Below are 17,844 nucleotides of genomic sequence, written 5' to 3'. Positions count from 1 at the left end.
AACCCTTCCAGCCGCACTATGGCCCTGGGGTCTACTCAGCCTCTAAGAGAAATGAGCACCAGGAAACTTTCTGGGGGTAAAGGGGGGCCGGCGTGTAAGGCTGATAACCTCAATGCCATCTGTGAGCCGATTGTTTAGAAAACGTGGTCTTCACGGCCTGTTACAGGGATAGCTTTTTCTTTTTTTACCTTTTATTGGATCCATATTTTAGGGCTGTTCTTTGTTTTGGTATTAAAGTTGTTACAAGATCCTCAAAGTTAAAATTAACAGATTAAAATGATTATATAAGTTTACAATTTCTCGGGTATGCTGACCGTGTATTCTAGTTCTTCTTAAGGAATGTGGATTCTTGTGTGGAGTAGTCACTCTCTGGCGGTTGTGGCGATATATTCTTAATGTATGAAGTGTTCCGGCTGGCTTCTGGTTGGTGTCCCATCTCGTATACCCGAGAAATAATATACTTATATACGTATATCCTCAGATTAAATTTGATTTTAATAATTAATAATAATAATTTTAATAAATTAATTTTAATTTTAATTTTAAGGATCTTGTACCGAGTTTAAAAACAAAACAAGAACAATACAATATGGATCCATATTAGGTGTTAGTTCAACACTTGAGATAAATCAGCTCCTGGTGATGACCCATCAGGGGTCGAAACATGTTGTGACTCAGATACACGACCTTCATATAAACAGATTATCTGCATCCTTTTCAGAAACTGCTGTGTTGACTGAAATATGAAATAAAACACTTTTATAATTGCAGCGTTTATATGCGACACGTGCGGGGGAAGGAAGGGGACTGTACCAGGAGCAACGTTAAAGAAAGTGATCGTTGAAATAGTTTAATCCATTCAGTGCTGAAATTTGATTTAGAAAACGAAGTACTTTACGTTGCAAATTTCCGTTTCTGGAAAACATAAGCCGTCACATTGTACTCCAAGAGATGGCAGTACAGTTCACTCTAACATATATTATTAAGTAGCGAATTTATTTAAAAAAAAAAAAAAATAATTTTTCTCGACGAGATATCTCGTTCGTAGCATGTAAAATATTGTCACGTGATAGAGTGTAACTGCAGACGTGGTTTGGACTGGTAATTGCATTTACTGACCAGTTACAGATCCTAACTACAAGTAACTGTAGCGCTACCGCTAATTCACACACTCAGCAATTCACTGCAGCACGTACTAGTCCCCATCAGTTACAGATCCTAACTACAAGTAACTGTAGCGCTACCGCTAATTCACACACTCAGCAATTCACTGCAGCACGTACTAGTCCCCACCAGTTACAGAACGTAACTACAAGTAACTGTAGCGCTATCGCTAATTCACACTCTCTGCAGTTTACTGCAGCACGTACTAGTCCCCATCAGTTACAGATCCTAACTACAAGTAACTGTAGCGCTACCGCTAATTCACACTCTCTGCAGTTCACTGCAGCACGCACTAATTATTCTTAAGTCTGCTGTGTCTTCATTAGTCGTTGTCTGGTAACGGCTTTCAACGGTGGACGTTCCCCTTACACTGCCTTCCCGAACTGTCCCCGTGACTCAGTTGCCAGCTTCCAACAGCAACATTTCACAAGGGCTGAGCCTCAGCAGTCCTCTAACTCACTCATTCACCAACCACTCAAACAATTCGCTCCACTCCGTTGAATTAAACTAACAAAACCTGGTCGGTCGAGTGGTAAAATCTCGGAGCGAACCACGTAGAAAACACCACTTCCAACAGTACTTTCCATTGTTTCGTGCTCGTCGCTGCCCACCAACAGCTCCAGTACTGTTGTGTATTTACTAAACTGTTGCCTAGCAATGGCCGTTGTGGCGTTGTTTTTTCCCGGTCGTTACCTCGCAACTGGTGTAAAGGCCACAATGTTAAGATATTATAATTCCAGAGGTTCCCAGGAGGGACTGAGGAATATGCGTAAGGAGAGATGGTTTCTGGGCTGAGATCCGAAGTCGAGACTCCATGAAATTCGAATAGGAGCAGCGGACCAATACATCTTAGTCTACGGATTTCTTCTATATCAATATCCGGCGCGAAGAAGCCCGCTAGGGACTATACAGAGTACGTCTGTCGAAAGATAAGATAGCTATGTGTAAATAATCCATAAACTAATGTCGTTAATTCAAAAAGAAAAGCTTTCATAGAGATTGAAAAAATGTAAAAACGAGGAAATAAGTGCTTGATATTACGTAATTTCTCCACTTTACTAAGTTCTTAAGATGTAAAATGGTCTTCAGAAAGGGAGAGCAGGGGCAATCCAATTTCAAGAAAACCCTAACAGGAATTTGTTTGCATATGAATTGCCATAACGTTCTCCAGATTTCCCTGTTACATTTACTTACATGTTACTTACATACTCGAGCTCCCCTCCCCCCAACTTGAGCTCCATATCTATGGGCTTGCACGTACTACGTTCCTTAATCAAGCCATCACTTTGCTGAATGCTCTGAAGCCGGAAATTCACGTAAAATTTAAAAATTCAATTTTTACGCCATACAAACAGAGTTTGCGTCTCCATTGCAAGGACCAGCCAATTAACACTGTTTAGTAAAATGTTCGGTGTTCCATAATGAACAGTACCTGAGCGTCTTCAAAGCAGAACAGCACTGCCAAAGTATATAAAGAGCCAGTTCGTACCTCATAGGAAACTCATCAAGTCTCGCTACAGAGACCAACCGGTTAATGCTGTTTGGGGAAACAGTCGCTGTTTATTGTGAGAATCATATGGAACACACGAATATACTGTGTGAGCTGAAGTCAAAGATCTTGGCTGTTAATGCAAGCAGTACACATAGTTATCACTGAGCTGTAGTGTGTTACGAGACATGGAGGGGTGAATGAAAGGACAATAAATTTTTAAGTTTTCTAAAACCATGAGGTGATTCTTAAATTCCATGCAGTAATGGCGTCTGTTCTAGCCCGTGAAACCAAACACTTTGGAAGTTTAAGAGCGCTGTCTTCGGGGATGTGACTTCATGTAGTTCTTCAAAAGCTTAGAGGCGTTTCGGAGGAATGTATCATCATCATCTTCAAAGTAGCAGAGTAGGCAAACAAATTAAAGGGAAAAAATCAGACAGTAAGCAGAGCTTTGCTTCTAGCTTACCTGGTTTACTTTTCGACCCTAATGATGGAATCGGTATTGTCCTCCGTAACTCTCAGGACAGTTGTTGTCCCGGCCGAGATTCGAACTGGGAAATTCTGGAATATATGTGTAGAGTGTTACCTCTAGGCGAAAATTTTGCGGTACTTATCTTTTGTATATGTCAAAGGATAAGAAAGGCAGGGAAAATATCGCACACACACACAAAGACTGGTTCCCCTCCCACTTGCCATTAATGCCTCAAGATGACTTTCAGTTACTGCAGTGTACAAGCCGTGATTTACACCTGGCCCCTATGTTGCGCATAAGTAATAATATGACAAGTCCGGGGGCAGTGGTTATAGCTGCATTGTGGAACTGTTAACTAAGGCCCTGTTACAAGCCATACACACCCTACAGCCCTTATCTCAGTCAGTGAAACCGACAGAATCCACGGCGCATTCTGTTGACAGCGGCCAGGCCTAGGAAGTCGGACTGTAGTGTGTGTCCTATGAAGTCCTTTATCTGCAGGCGGTTTCGGATTAGGATTTACAGCCGACGGTTTATGTGGGGGAAGGAATGAATTATTGCGTATTGCTTTATACGGCTTGGAATCTTGGATAATTTTACGCTTTCCAGCTATATATCATGCAATGCCGCATTTAACTATCCCAACCCTACATTGAAACATTTCTGCAGTGGTCACATGATAATAAAAATATCCAGATTCTAAATCACTAAATGCAACATGGAGGAATGCATGACGTCACTCAAGGTAACTCAGGTAACAACCCTTACTGGTATCACTGGAGCAGACCAGGTAGGGGGATGGGGTTAGGGCAAAGAGCAAGAGAATGGAAAAGAAAGAGAATATGGGGTATAAAGAGGGAAAAAGGAAAGGATAAGAAAAAAAGGAAAGCAGAAGAAAGAAAATGTGGGACGATATGAAGGCCTTCACGGCCCGTTACAGAGACGGCTTCAAGTTTCTTACCTTTACCTTGCGAATGAGAATATTAAAGAGCAAAATGGAGACGAACAGAAAGATAACGTTGAAGAGGAGAGAAGAAAGGAGAATAGGGAGACAACATGAAAGAGACCAAGAACGAGGGAGAAAACAAGAAAACGAGAATATTGGAAATATATGAAAAGGAAGAAAAAAGGAGAGGGAATAAGGAAATCAGACGAGAATAGCAAGGAGGAAGTGTTAAGAGTGTTGATTGGATTCATCTGGCTCAGACGAGGGAAAAATATGCATGTTCGTGTGAACACGGTATTGAAACTTCTGGATTTATGAAACAGCGGGTAGTTTATTAATCAGTCAATCGAAGGTCAGATTCTAAAGGGGATATTTTCTTCATGGAATTGGCCGTATATTTCACAGTGGAAAGCCCGCAGGAACTTAAGAGTGAAGTGAATTATACAGTAAACACGGTTCAAAGGACCTAAGAGGCGTACTCGTGTTGGGACGATGGATTTAGCGTAGACAGTGTATATGGTGTTGGCTGAAGACTCCTGAAGTGAGCTTTCAGGAGATGTGAGACGCGATAAAACGTCAGCCTGATGATTTATGTGTCCCTTCATGTGCTCCAAATAACTAAAACCTAAGCCCCATGTTCAGGAGGACAGAATCATTTTCAGATAAAATCTATAAATGCAATAATTCATAACAGCCTGTTCATCTATCCGTCATATTTTAAAGCTAAAAAAGTGTCATGTCCTCATGTGGCTGGGTAATGTTGATCTCTTAATGGCTTCTAGTGAACTGCCCGCCTTGTGCTCTGCCTAAGTATACACAATTATAATTCTGCCTGGAAAGTTCTGTTTTCTGGGGGGGAGGGAGAATTAGGGGGGGAAATGAAAGAAGCCTAGCGGAAGGAGAGGAGATGGAGAAGGCGAGGAAACATGGTACAGTAGAAGCGGCGGAAGGAATGGAAGAAATCGAGCAAAAGCAAAGGAGATACGAGAGAAGAGTACATTAAAAAATGTGAAAGAGAGTGAGAACAATGAAGACAGAGAGGGAACGCTGCTCCTTGACGCCTTGACGCCTTGACGCTGAAGAGAGATGTGCAGTGAGACAGTAACTCGCAGTGCGTCTGGAGGTAAACGTAAAAGTTGTCCCTATACCCGATTAAGTCACACGCCGTGAAGACGCATGTGGGAGTGGACGTACAGATTCACATACAGAGCATGAACAGTTTGTGCGCTGCGAGAAGCATCTGGCGGTAATCTTTTGAAACACTATCCCCCACCCTTCCAAGTGGTAGGAGTTTCATTCGTGGCGGTTTGCGGTTGCAGATATAGAGCAATTTCAAATCGGGTCCAACATTTTGAAACATCCTGTATTCTTAACGTCGGCACTAGATAGAGGTGTGCGTCCAGCTTCACGCCCCGCTGCTTCCCCTGAATGGCATACTGGGTGGGCCTCATAGCCAGTCAGGACGCTGTAGAGAAGACTCTAGATATCTTGCCTCTGTCAAGAATCGAAGCCATGAACTCTCAGTCGAGTTCGTACCCCATCCTCACATCCACAGGGCTACCCCACCTCTCTCCGGGTTCGTCTAGAGAATCAGTATATTTACCACGAAATACGTGGTCGAGGATACAGACGTTACCGCACAATGTTTTGAGCGGGGGTGGGTCCTTAAAACCTCACGTAACGGGCCGTTCCTCACGCTAATGGCCCATACCGCGGTAGGATTCAGAAACACTTTATACAGTGCACGCGCCATTGCAGTTGCAGGCCCCAACGGGTTTCAGCCTTATTTGACAGATGGCAGCAGTGCATGTGTATGATTCTCAGCTCTTGCATTTATCTCCCGTTGGTCATTGCGACGGAGCACTGTGGTCACATCGCAGCGGTCACTGTAAAAACTATAACCTTGCTGAGAGTGACGCCGTGTAGACTACCGGAAGTTTATAGACGTTTCGGAGGGACGAGTTTCTGCCCGAGTAAAGAAAAAACCTTCTCTTGCTATAGTTGAGAAGCTCAACAGTGGTGACTGTAAAGGGTACGTTCTTGGATGTGATGCATTGTAGCCTGATTGCTTGAAGACGTTTCGGAGGGACAAATTTCCACCACTTTAACATCAAAGACTTTCTACTCAAATTTTAAGTTCTCATAGCGATTGCTATGAAGGGTACTTTGTTCTCGGATGTGATGCTGTGCAGTTTTATGGAAGTTCACCGACGTTTCGCAGAAATGCAATACCACTATAGTAAAAGCGAGCATAATTTTGTTAGATTTAAGTTTCTAACGGCGGTGCTTTGAAGAATGGTATTGTCTAGGACTGGCACGCGTGTAGTCTTGTAGAAGCTTTACGATAATTCACATTAATATACTGCCTCCATCTTCAGGACGAAGGAGTAAGTAAAGCAAGCAGGATGCATCGCAAGCAATATTTACTAGTCGCTTGACTTACCCCTTGACCCTCAAGACAAGCTTTAGCGAAGTTGCTTGAGGCACCATGCTATAAGTTGGAAGGTCAGAGTTCAATTCCTGATTGGATCATTGGATTTTTCAATTTACCCAATCCTTCCAGCCGCACTATGGCCCTGGCGTCGAGACAGCCTCTAACAGAAATGAGTACCAGAAATCTTCCTGGGGGTAAAGGATGACCGGCACGTAAGGCTGACAACCTCACCGCCATCTGTGAGCCGAGTGTCTAGAAAATGTGGGAGCCTCGAAGTCTCATAACCCTATGGGCCTTCACAGCCTGTTACAGGGATAGCTTTGCCTTTTTTACTTTTACGCTGAAGTGTCGGTTCACTTCTAAGAGACTATAAGGTGTCATATTCCAGAAGAATCACTCTTGAATGCTTATCCGTTTCTCCCCAAGAAGTTTATTTCAAAATCAATAGGTTTTGGCAGTATATAATCTTGGTTTTTCACTTTATGCACTCGTAGCTTACAGCGACCTGATGCTATAGTCAGGTTTCTGTAGGCACTATTGTGAAGTCACTTTACGCTCACCCTATGTTGACTAAACCTCACTCCCCCATACACACAACAGACATATTACTTCACGATACTGCTATAACACACAAGCCCCCACCCCACCCCGTCCCAGCCTTCAAGGAATGAAACCAATAACAAACAGGTTAAGAAACCGCACGTCATTAAAATTACATGGCCACGTCAAAATAACCTCCGTTCTTCCGTGTCCTACGGTAGGTCGAGCCTGCATATGGCAAGTTCTACTGACTCCCGCCCCACCTAGGGAGCCGCTACAGTCGGTGTACTCTTCCCAAATCTTTGCATTGCAGGGTACCTCCCGAATGCAGTCGCGTTTCTTCCCGTAGATTCCAATAACCCTGAAGATGGAGGAGTGATATTCCTCGGAAAGTTACTACCAACTGACTAACCGCTCCATAGCCTTGGGTTTCAGACATTTAATACCGTGTGGTGTGCTAGACGTTGACCAACGTTTCGGAGCAACGTACTGCCTCCATCTTCAGGGTGGTACAGTAAGTCAGAAAAACAGAAATATTCAAGCAGCAAGCAGATAAGTGCTTGTAGCCAAAGAAATTAGAACCTTAAATCCAACAAGAGTAATTCTGTCGGAACAGAATATTTGTAGACCCAATAACAAGGGTTCTGACATCGAAACCCAGCTGTGTAGTCCAGCCTATTGCATGCTGCTTAAACCGAGGCCCATTATCCTGTTGTATTTCTGGAACGGCCTTGAAATATGGAGACCAGTCAAATGTAAATCCTATTCTCGGAACGACATTGCGTGTTTGGGCGGGGTGATCAATGAAGTTAACTCCAAAGTGAAAGTAGAGGGTTGTAACGAGGGGTGAAAGGGTAGACACACCTGGCAAGTGAATCCCTAATACGCGCATAATGGAACTCAGGGTCACAAATTTCATAAGCTGTGATAACGCGCGGGCTCGCCTGTCCTGTCCTATCCCTCATGCATGCCTGCATGAATACACGGTTGGAATGATAGTAAAAGGTAAAGCTGTCCCTGTAACGGGCCGTGGAGGCCCACAGGGTTGTGAGACGTCGAGTCTCCCATATTTTCTAGACAAGCGGCTCACAGATGGCGGTCAGGTTGTTAGCCTTATGCGCCGGCTGCCCTTGACCCCCAGGAAGATTCCTGGTACTCATTTCTGTTAGAGGCTGAGTCGAACCCAGAGTCATAGTGCGGCTGGAAGGATTAGGTCAATTGAAGCAAATCCACCTCATTGGGATACGATCTCGCGACCTTCCGGCTTGTAGCATAGTGCCTCAACCAACTATGGTACCACGTGTCCCCGCATTGTTGGAAAGACGGGTAATATTTGCCTAAGTCATCTCTGCGCGTACGCCATAATTCTAGTAGCCAACCTTGCGGAAGAAAAGTCCCTGTAAGCTCAATAAAATCTTCGGCATGTCGATTTTGGTTCTCATTCTGTGTTAAGAGAGTCTAGTATGTTTAATGGAGATGATGCAACAATATGCCTCACTATTCTGTGTTGACGCACCTAAATATATTCTAGGTACACTCTAAGGTAAACTTGTCCCTGTGCTCAACTAATTAAGAGCTAAACCATGAAGACGTATGGGGGAGTGGATGTATAGGTCCACATTTTCTTGACCTTGGGAGGAGCTTCATAACTTGTACTCTTTGCCAAATATAATTAGAAAAATCAAGCCAATGAGGATGAGATGGGCAGGGTATATAGCACAAATGGAATAGAGAACGAATGCATGTAAGATATTGCTGGGAAAGCCAGAAGAAAAGAGACCACTAGGAAGACTAAAACATAGGTGGGTGGACAATATTAAAGTGGACTTTACAGAAATATGATTGGAAGGTATAAACTGGATCAATCTGGCTCAGGATAGGGACCAGTACAGGGCTCTTGTGAACACGGTAATGAACCTTCGGGTTCCATAAAATGCTGGGAAGTTCTTGAGTAGCTGCAGATTTGGCGGCTTCTCAAGAAGGGCTCAGCTCCATGAGTGATATTGATTACATATGTTGACTCAAATATTTCCATGACGTCACACTGTTTTGTATTGAGTTCAGAACCAAAAGAAAACGCTCTTTCGCCACAGGAATCTTCCCTTAGCGTCCCTCTATGTTTTGTCATCCATAACGCGAAAAAAGAAGTGTGTTCCTATGTCTAAAGGTAACGGTAAAATTTCCTTTTGCTTAATTAACAACCACGTTCTAAATACGTATGCGGGAGTGAAGGTATACCTCCACGCATTCTTAATCGAGTTACTGGATGAAGGTGAGTGGTGAGCACCATACTACCACGGAAATAAGACTCCTGTACCTCCTGCTCAGGAGACTTAATGCGCCACAGAGCCGTCTCGACGCCATGCGAAAGAGAGAAACTGTTTACCTTAACGGAAATCTGAACCCGGTTCCTTGGCCGTTTGTTCCGAGCCTGATCTACTTCGATGTTTATATGCCTTGTGTAGAAAAAATATGGTATTACTGCGTATTAAAAACAATGCCACATGTATGAGTGACTCTAGACGGGGTTTGGATTGGCAATTTTCTTTATTGAACACTTACAGACCGTAAATAAAAGTAGCTATCGCTAATCCGCGCCATAGCTCAAGCGGTTAGTCGCTGGCTTCCCATCGCGGCGGCCCAGTTCGATCCCGGGTCTGGTCAAGTGGGATTTGTGGTGGACAAAGTGGCGCTGGGGCAGGTTTTCTCTGAGTACTTCGGTTTCCCCTGCCAATCTTCATTCCACCAATTGCTCCACGATCACCCTCACCTATCATCAGGGGCTGGTACAATATGCCAGAAGTGGCCGCAGTACAAGGGACTTAGTCCCACCCCACTAGCAATAGAAGAATAATAAAAAATACTCTATAATTCACCATAGTATGCAGTAAGGCTTCTTAGTCTGCTGTATCTTCACTTGTAGTCGCCTGGCAACGGCTTCCAAAGCCATAGTTTCCTCAGCTTCTGTGTTCAGAGCCTTACTGGCCGACGACTGTCCCACAACTAACTCCTAGGCTGGTGGCCATCTCACACCAACCGTCTCGTCCTCTCAAGAGACTCCCTCCTAATCGCAGCTGCTCCTAGTTATATAGCCTCGGCATGGACCACAAACGAAACACCTCTCCTAAGAGTTTTATTGTTGTATCATGTGGCTATTCCTCAGGCCGCGTAAAGAACACTGTTACTGTTAACTGTCATTATCTAGCAACGGCCGTTGTTTACACAATACCCTACTTAGTCCATACCAACTCAGTTTTACGTGTTGCAGGAAATAAAAGAACGGTTACTGAGCTTGTGTGATTTGTTCTGCAGGGAAAGCAACATTTGGCCAACCCTTGGACAGGCCTTCACGTAAAAACGTGGAACGGCGCTGCCAACGAAAATAGCAATTAATAATTCAGCTAAATCACCGTGCAGCACATGAAGAATGGGCTGAGAGATTGGTCAGTACCTCCAGTATACATGTACTGCATATCGGAATAAAATTGTACCCCCAGACAATTAGAGTGCCACGCGTGCACGGATGGTAATTACCCTCTGGGTGACGGGGGTCCTGAATACTTAACACACCTCAGTGCACTGATTACCCTGAACGACTTTATTAAACGGTGACTCGAAGCAAACTAACAGCAGAAAGCGGACATCTGATGTTTAGCGCGATTATTCCTCTCTGACCCAGAGCATTGGGTGGTTATAGAGTGACAGAGTTTTTCAGTTTCTTAAGCAGCCTATACACGTACGAGTCTGGCTCATTGGAACCCGAGCTGAGTCAGCTGAGTCGCGAGCCAGACTCCTACGTGTCAATCTGTCAATCTGTAGCAACATCTGCCATCTATATAAGAGAAGAGAGAGCACTTACAAAACCTAGTGATAGATAGCAGGGTGTGAAATGAGCGTCATAAAATGCAATCAGGTGATTTGGACTGGCTTAATCTGGCTCAGGATGGAATCCCGCCGATCACAGTGGCCTCGCGATCTAAGGCATAAACTGTCTTTGCCTGCTCGAAGGCTAGGATCGTGGGTTCGATTACCACTCGAGGCATGGATGTCTGTGTATATGTAGTTCTGTGTGTAGTTAGCGGCCTTGCGACGGGCTGATCCCCCGGACAAGGCACAGAAAGTGTTGTAGACAGACAAACAGACAGGAAGGCAGACAGAGAGGATGGTATCCCGCGTTGAGGTCTTGTGAATATGGTAATGAACCTCCAGTTCCACAAAGGATGGATAATGCGTGTGACCATTTATAAAGGAACCTGCTCCTTAAGATTAGTTACTGTTCCTCTTTGTCCGTGCATGCTCCTAAATCACAGAATATGGAATAAAAAAACTCAGTGGTTTTAGTCCGCAAGCGAAATATACCGACCGAGCGACCGCCGCTTGTCAGTGAAGTTAGTGCCAAGTTTAGCGGATAGAGGGTGTCGGGTGGTCAGCGCAACGAATCCTCAAGGCCGTTAATTTCGGTTTTCTAGACCGGAGTCGCTATTTCTTTGAAACAGCCCCTCAATTATCCTCATGAGGCTAAGTGGACCCCGTTCCAGACCCACTACTTCTAAAAAAAAAATCTTGTAGCGCCGGAAATCGAACTTGGACCTCTGGATCTGTAGTCAGGAACTCTAACCACTAGACCATAGACGCGGTCCGGAATGTGCAATACAGAAATTAAAAGCAGCCGAATGTACAAGCGCCGACGTCCAAGTGATGAGTGAGGGCAGTGAAGGTACGCAGAGGTAATAAAATGTGTTACTGTCTCCGTGTTTTGCTAACGAACAGTTCGCAATGTTGACAGAGAGTGGCGCTCTTGTAGTTCATCGATCGACGCCCAGTTTTGGAGAGGCGACATCTGGGCTGGCCCACACTGCCCCCATTGTCTGGGTTCGAGAATCTCTGAACCTCGAGACCGACCGGAGTGCCTCCTATTCTACACCTCACACAAGCAATGATCAATAGTTCGGAATATCTTCAGCTTAAATTTGGATTTTAAGCGGAAATCAAAAAGAGAGGACTCAAACACGAAACATGATAATTTATTATGCTTAGCTTTCCACGATGGTTAATTATTGATTTAGTTCTTAGGTTCTTCCTCCATCTTCAGGGTCCAAGTATGTGAGTTGGTGAGTTATTACGTATGGATAGCGTTATGTTTTGAAAAATAAAAAACAAAGGGAAACGGGGTAGAATGAGGTACATTGTTCCTGATTGCCCCACACGGGCCACGAATCTCCACTCTCTTCCGCATTTCCTTCTCAAAACAGAATATTATATAATACACAAAAACTTATCAATCTACATACTTCGACCCTGAAGATAGAGGCATAATATACCTCCGAAATGTCGGTACCATCTCCCACAACCATGCGGTGCAACAACCAAAGAACGCAATTAACATCCAAGAAAGGCAATATACGGATTTAAGTGGCATTTTAAGCACTTTCAGATATTTCGTTTGTGAAATTAATGACTGGGATGGTCATGGCTTCGTTCCCATAGCAACCCCACTGTGTCTCGTCAAGGAGGTAAGGGACGGAGAGAGATCCGCCCCCCCAAAAGAAAACATCTGCGCCTTCGTGTTAGGTGTCGGGCTTTTTATCCGATTAAAAAATTAATTATGTCGGCACACTATTTAAACTGCCCAAAATAAACTGTCACGAAAATCGATACAGCGGGAACAAAGTTATTTCAGATACATGAACAGGCTGATACGACGAAGCTAACAGGCGCCTTTCGCAACTCCTGCGAACACGTAAAACAAACACTTGGAACCTTCATCGGTCGAGAACTACAGGCCAACATATCTTGATTAATGTCTCGAAATTTTAAAATAACCGGCTTCCGTCCGTACCTCACAGGAAACATTACATCTCTCTTTCAGAGACCAACCAGTTAATGCTGTTCAGGGAAACAGTCGCTGTTTATTGTGAGAACCATATGGAACACACAAATACACTGTGTGGGCAGAATGTAGAGACTTTATATATAAGAATCCAGTCCGTACCTCAGAGGAAACGCATTACTTCTCCGCTACAGAGACCAACCGGTTAATGCTGTTGGGGAAACAGTCGCTGTTTATTGTGAGAACCATACGGAACACACAAATACACTCTGTGAGCAGAGTGCTTTCTGTTGCTAAAGAAAACTCTACATACAGTTATTACTGCGCTTTCGGGGGTTAACCTTCGTCATGGTTTTCTAGGGTTAATTCAGTTGAATACTGTAGTGAAGTACACCAAAATCTCTAACCATTCACAGAGTCCTTCAGAACCCTATTCATATTACTGCTGTGTTTTATAGCGCTATCGCGACTGCGTGGATGAATGGATGTACGGATGTAAGGTCTAATGACGGAGTGGGTGACTGGGCGAGTCGATGGATTGTCGAGTGTCTGGGTGACATAAGACCTAACATGTAGCACTAAAATGGCACACGATAGACGCTTATGCGAACACTTTCTTTCTTTTTTTAACTCCCATAATATACAATCTATCCATTAAGTGTGGATAATAAGTACATTTTGTGGTTAATTTACATATAGGAAAAGGAAAGAGAGTACTTGACGTGGTGAGCATATTCCAATGAACATGCTCAATACTTATTTTAACTGCTTAGTAATATGCAGTTAAGTGTTGTATTATTCGAATCTGGTGGGCAAATCTGATGGTTTAAATCTGTTTAGCCTCCTGATTTCCCCTTCGTCGTCGAGCAGTTTTTGTGCCAAGTCGTTCGGATGGGCCTGGAGTCTGATTTTATACTTTTTGCTGTTTTTTTAATTTCCTCTCGTAATGTTGGTACATCTAGGTCCTTGTGTAGTACCGTGTTCGGCACATACCATGGTGCGTTAACTATTTTTCGTAATACTTTGCTTTGAAATCGTTGGAGGATTTCTATGTTTGAGTTACTGGCTGATCCCCACAATGGTATCCCGTACGTCCATATCGGTTTGAGCATGGTTTTATACAGTAAGATCTTGTTTTCTATCGATAGCTCCGACTGTCTTCCCAGCATCCAATACATCTGTCGGAATTTTATTCCGAGTTGCTTTCTTTTGGTGTGAATGTGTTTTTGCTATGTCAATCGTTTATCCAGGTGTATACCACGGTATTTGGCGTCTTCTGCTTGTGGTATCTGAGAGTGATTTAACGTTACTGGAGGACAGGTAGCGCATTTCATGGTAAACGTTACATTTGTAGACTTATTTTCATCTGCCTTCATAATCCACTTTTTCAGCCAGTGTTGAATTTTATTTGGGTGGTCTTGTAAGTTCCTGGATGCGGATAGGCGAACACATTCTGCGTGCAAATTTTTGTTTTGGACACCAAACAGTTTTTTTTTCCGACCTAACAACAAAGTAAGTTGAACGTATCATGTATCATGTCACAAGTGTTGAAGCTGGAACATAAAGAGAGCAGTGTCACTGGGGACATGAGCTTCGAATTCTCTCAGGCGCTCTTTCAATGTTCCCTTATCGATTTCAGTTTCTCCCGCAATATATCGAAATGCAGCAAATAAATCGATTCTAATAGATCCTGCCTCAAAACAGGGTGACGCAGCCTTCAAGCCTACCTCACTATTAGTTCAGAAGTCTTCGTCTAATGTAGTGATTGACTGTACGATATAGAAACTGACCCCACCACGGAAAGTTTCAGTCAGGCTGGGTGGTGTTTCGGGCCAGAGTCGAAACGGGTTCCTGCCCAACACAAGTCAGAAATGTTTTTTTTTAATTCCTTTAGTGAGGGTGGAGTCCAACTGGGTCCACTCGGCACGGCGGCCACTGATTGGCCTATTGTAGCCTGCCCCGAGTGATCATGATGATGGAGAATTTGGTGGAATGAAGATTGGCAGGGGAAACAGAAATATTCGGAGAAAACCCGACCCAGCCCCACATTGTCCACCAAAAATCTCACTTGAGCAGACCCGGGATCGACCCCGGGCCGCCGCGATGGGAACTCAGCGACTAACCGCTTGAGCTATGGCGCGGCCAAGTCAGAAATGTTACCGCTACACCAAATCTTTCGATCATGAACGGTAGAGTTTGCATTCTGTTTCTGACACTGGTCAAATGTTAAATGATAAACGTGTCTTCAGTATTCAATATTTCAGGTTTCAAAGACTAAACGTCATTACTGTAACACAGAGGCATACGGGAAGGCAGTTGTGTTGTCTGAACTATGTACTCACATCGGTAAACGCGTGCTTTGTAGCTGATGATTTTCCGATATAATGGGATACTGAACATTAAAGTGCCAAAACACAAAGCGTTTGTCCCGAAGAGAATTTCTCTTCATACCGCCCGTATCCCTGACAAATTACCACATTCTCTGACTGTCACAGCATCAACACTTCGTTCGCTTTGTATCCAATGAATGCTATTTTGTATGTAAGCTGATGTTTGAAATTATATCCGTTATTCTGTCCTGAAAACGTAGTTTTCCTGTGCTCAATTAGGACCATATTAGAAAGACGTATATTTTATCTCTTACTGTAGATACAGAATGGTTGCAAAGATATTTAGGCTCCTGCTGTCACCGTACAGCCTGATGGGGACCTTCAACAGTGCGTAGAACTGCACTTTTCGTGACTGTACAGGAACATCGTACATAACTGTTGTAACTGTGAAACTATTTACAAAATCAGGAATTTTTGTAATTTTGTATGTCTCCTCTTGTTAATCTAACGTCACATTCTTACGGACCTCTTGTCGTTGTCTGGGGCACCGAATATCCTGGGGCTTTTTGTGATTGTCTTCGGTCGTTCCATGCCGGGAGAGTTTCTGAAACAAACTCACGACCTTTCCGTCCATATTCCTTATAAATCATTATCCAGTACAATGTAGCAATTCGATGCTATATAGTACGAGTTATTAGCAGCTTCGTTAAATAGGCTACAAAGAAATAATTCGTTAGTCGATCATTTATAATCCTACTGAATTAACTAGCATAAATATCCAACAACCACGAGCACAAATTCCCACCCAACTTGAAATCGCCTGCTACGTTATTTCGCATTGTGTCCTGTTGGGATATGTGGATATAGCGTCCTCATATATTTAATAATATTCCATTCATCCAATAATTTATTGTGCCTTTACATTAAAACACCTGGACAGTAGAGGCACAAAGGTTCCACTGATCAATATGCAGCCAATTATCCGAATGTGCGCCGTGTTCAAAAACTGCAGTAACTAATTAACTATTTGTAAATATATTACAGGGATTGTTTTTGACCAGCTGAAGAGCAGTCCCATCTCTGATGTGACGACGTATGGTCGGGTAGAATTTCACTGACGATTCGGAAATGCGACTTATTATTTGATGATCTCTTGATTCGCTAACTTTTCGACTCTGAAATTAGAAGCAATATGTTCCGTGAACTTCTACCAGACTGCACAGGGTCATATTTCAGCGTGCAGTAACATTCATAGTAACCACTGCTAGAAACACCAGCCAAAAAAATGTCATGTATAAAACCCCTTAATCTTTTAAGATTTGTGAGTTATTTCAAGTCGATGATGAAACTGAAGGGATTAGGAAGGAAACGGGTGTGATCTAATCGAATGCTATCCCGGAATTTACGTGGAGGGACAGAGGAAAGCCATGGAAATACTTAGACATGATACCTGAAGTTCTGGCTGATATTCGAACCGATATCCTCCCTAAAAAAAATCTACAGCGTTACCGCTAGGCAAACCCGCTCGGTGATTAATCTTTTGAAATCAAAAGAGACAGATATGAAGAAATGATGAAAACATATAGGAAAAGGGAAAGTCGTGGGAAGAGAGAGAGAGACGGTTTATTTAATAGGACAGCAAGAAAGAACGAAATTTTTTAAAATTTCCAGGCTAAGCCTGCTATTCTTTCTGATAAGAGAAGTGTGAAAGCGAAAACGTTAGGATGGCTATAAGCACTTGTTTCTTAATTAGTGCCGAATTGTATAATTTAGAGAGATAATTTTGCGACTTTTAAAGCTGAGGAAAATAATTTTGATGAATTTAAATAGGGAGGCTTCCGTGAGAAGTCCGCAGTAGCAATTTGGAATATGGGAACCACCTCAGCATTCGTTTAAAAACAAAGGAATTCCAAGACAACCTATGTGGAGTTGGCCGGTCGCAGGACTTCCGGATGCACATTGACTTCTAGCCAGGAGTCCAGCAGCTAAAGAGATACGGCGTAGCTCTATCGATTGTCCCAAACTGTGTAGGATCTTACCTGAGGACGGAGAAAGAGTCCAGTCCCCGAAACTTTATTTTAAAGCAGGAAAGCAACAGGACGATGGAAATGTCCAGAAAGTCAATAAATGGATATGAAAACTCTAACATTTCCGTTCACCTAAATAATATTTAAACTGGTTTTTATGCTCCGTCTCCATAACAGAACGCAACCGGTTAATGCTGTTTGGGGAAACAGTAGCTGTTTATTGTGAGAATCATATGAACACACAAATACACTGTGTGGGCAGAATGCAGAGACTTTATATATAAGAATTCAGTCCGTACCTCACAAGAAATACATTATATCTATGCTACAGAGACCAACCGGTTAATGCTGTTTGGGGAAACAGCCGCTGTTTATTGTGAGAACCATACGGAACACAAATACATTGTGTGGGCAGAATGCAGAGACTTATATACAAGAATTCAGTTCGTGCCTCACAGGAAACACATTACGTCTCCGCTACAAAGACCAACCGGTTAATGCTGTTTGGGGAAACAGTCGCTGTTTATTGTGAGATTCATAAGGAAGACGTGAATACACCGTGTGGGTAGAATGCTATTTTTTTAATGTTATAGTAAATGGTGCACATAAAAA

The 17,844-nt window shown here is 43.2% G+C and overlaps 1 protein-coding gene across 9 annotated transcripts in view; it reads right to left on the bottom strand.

Annotated features, from left to right (window-relative positions):
• LOC111866994 (potassium/sodium hyperpolarization-activated cyclic nucleotide-gated channel 2) overlaps window positions 1-17,844 on the bottom strand; it is a 319,261-nt gene that overhangs the window by 245,939 nt on the left and 55,478 nt on the right. The window lies entirely within an intron of this gene.

Source organism: Cryptotermes secundus, unplaced genomic scaffold (assembly GCF_002891405.2).
Source record: "Cryptotermes secundus unplaced genomic scaffold, Csec_1.0 scaffold1383, whole genome shotgun sequence".
Taxonomy (NCBI): domain Eukaryota; kingdom Metazoa; phylum Arthropoda; class Insecta; order Blattodea; family Kalotermitidae; genus Cryptotermes; species Cryptotermes secundus.
This window is presented reverse-complemented; position numbering and strand designations above follow the sequence as displayed.